Here is a 2,972-nt window from a genome sequence, read left to right as displayed (position 1 = left end):
GCACTATTCACAATAGCAAAGACTTGGAATCAACCCAAATGTCCATCTGTGACAGACTGGATTAAGAAAATGTGGCACATATACACCATGGAATACTATGCAGCCATAAAAAAGGATGAGTTTGCGTCCTTTGTAGGGACATGGATGCAGCTGGAAACCATCATTCTTAGCAAACTATCACAAGAACAGTAAACCAAACACCACATGTTCTCACTCATAGGTGGGAACTGAACAATGAGATCACTTGTACTCGGGAAGGGGAACATCACACACCGGGGCCTATCACGGGGAGGGCGGAGGGGGAAGGGATTGCATTGGGAGTTATACCTGATGTAAATGATGAGTTGATGGGCGCAGCACACCAACATGGCACAAGTATACATATGTAACAAATTTGCACGTTATGCACATGTACCCTAGAACTTAAATAATAAAAAAAAAAAAGAAAACAAACAAAAAAAGAAAGCAGCCAGAAAAAAGTAACATTGCATGCAGTGAAAAAGTTATATGAATGAAACCTGAGTAATGATACCTGACTTCTACTGACAGTAAACTGATTTGCAGCAGAGGTACCAAAGCAATTCACGGGACAAAAGAAAATAGTTACTACAAATTCTGATGGAGTAACTAGACACATCTGTAAACAAATGTACAAACCTCATACTATAGAAAAATTTGAGCTGAAGCTTAGTGTCTAGAAGAAACCATAGGAGAATATTCTGATGTGAGAGCAGACAAAGATTTCTTAGGGTTGAAGCAACAAATATTTTTTTTTCTTTTTGAGACAGAGTCTCACTTTATCACCCAGGCTGGAGTGCAGTGGTGTGATCTCGGCTCACTGCAACCTCCACCTCCAGGGTTCAAGTGATTGTGCTGCCTCAGCCTCCCCAGTAGCTAGGCCACAACACCCAGCTGATTTTTGTATTTTCAGTAGAGATGGGGTTTTGCCGTGTTGGCCATGCTGGTGTTGAACTCCTGACCTCAGGTGATCCACCCAGCTCGGCCTCCCAAAGTGCTGGGATTACAAGCATGAGCCACTGTGCCCCACTGCAATAAACATTTTTAAAAAGGCTTTTTGAGAGGCCAAGGCGGAAAAACTGCTTGAGGCCAGGAGTTTGAGACTAGCCTGGGCAACACGGTGAGACTATTTCTACAATTTTTTTTTAAAAAGCCAGGCATGGTGGTGCATGCCTGTAGCCCTTAGCTACTTGGAGGCTGAGAATCGCTTGAGCCCAGGAGTTCAAGCCTTCAGTGAGCTCTGATCATGTTACTGCACTTCAGCCAGGACAACAGAGCGAGACTGTTTCTAAAAACAAAAAATAAATCAGACCCAATCAAAATAACAGTAAACTTCCATTCACTGAAATACATCAATTAAGAAAGGAAAAAAACCACCAACTAAATAAAATACTCGAAAAACATATCTGACAAAACACTTATGCCCAGAATATATAAGGAACTCCTACAACTCTGTAGTAAAAGACAGGTAACTCAATAAATAAAGAGCAAACAACTGGAATAGATATTTCACAAAATGTACAAAATGTCCAATAAACACATGAAAAGATGTTCAAGGAACCAAGCCACCAAGGAAATACAAATCAAAATTGCAACGATATACCATTAGGAGGCTTAAATTAAAAATGCCAAAACCCCAAATATTGGCAAGGATTTGAAGCAACCATAACTCTCATACATTTATGGTGGTAATGTGAAACGCAAAACCACCTTGGTCTAGTTTAGCATTTAGATATAAACCTACCATAAGTATTTATCCAACAGGAATCAAACTAGATGTCCACAAAACAGATGTTGAAGAAAAAGAATGTTCATAGCATCTTTATAATAATTCCAAACTGGAAACAATGCAAATGATATCAATGTAAGAATGAATAAGCACTTTGTGGCATAGTCACACAATGGAATACTACTCAGCAATTAAAAGAAACCCATACATACATAGAGGAACATGGATGAATCTAATAGATATTATACTGAGCCATATAAAACACCTAGAAAAGTTCATTCTGTATGATTTTACTTACATGAAGTTCTAGAGTAGGTAAAATTAATACATGCCAAAGGAAAAATTAGAAAAAGTAGCTGTCTCAGGATGAGGCTTCCCTGCTGACTGGAAAGGATCATGTACAGACAACATAATGCAATGCTCCATTTCCGTTTTCAGGAAAGAATTTTGACCCACTGCTGGGAGTGCAGTGCAGTGCAGTGGAGTGCAGCACAAAGCCCTCGGTGTCTGTCAGCATTCAGTGTCTGTGCCCTTGGGTATGACTGCTTAGGCTGAAGGAAATATCACTTCTCAAGGTCATACTAATTTCCAGGGACAGCCCATATCTAGACACTAATCAACATAGGGATATTAAGGACCAGCCCCTTCCCCCAACTTGAGACAGCTTTGATTGGTCACTCTATCTTCGGAACTCTTCAGCATTGCAGTTCAACCTTCCCTCTGCCCAAGCTGTTTCCTTCCCCTCCATTCCCTTCCATAGATCATAGATCATAGAATCACAAAAGCACTCCCTAATAAAGTGGTCCTTAAAATATGATTCCTGGACTAACAGTATCAGCATACCTGGGAACTAGTTAAAAATGCAAATTTCTGGGTCCCACTACAGACCTACTGAATTGGAAAGCAGAAGCACCATCTACACGTGAAAAGCTTCCTATCAACTTTTTGTGCCCCACTCTTAAATATACTCAGATGGATAGACAACTGGAAAAAACTCTCCAATATGAAAGACAAAGAAAAAAGGGGGTGAAACCCTTACTTGGAAGAAATAACACTATGCAAAAAGAAAACAAAACTTTAATCCTCACAAAGGTTAAGGGAAGACCCTGCATTCAAGAAACACAAATTGGATACTATATACTTATATATATATTTATTATTATTATTATACTTTAAGTTCTAGGGTACATGTGCATAATGTGCAGGTTTGTTACATATGTATACT

The sequence above is a fragment of the Rhinopithecus bieti genome, unplaced genomic scaffold, assembly GCF_001698545.2.
Source record: "Rhinopithecus bieti isolate Rb0 unplaced genomic scaffold, ASM169854v2 scaffold_947, whole genome shotgun sequence".
NCBI lineage: Eukaryota > Metazoa > Chordata > Mammalia > Primates > Cercopithecidae > Rhinopithecus > Rhinopithecus bieti.
This window is presented reverse-complemented; position numbering follows the sequence as displayed.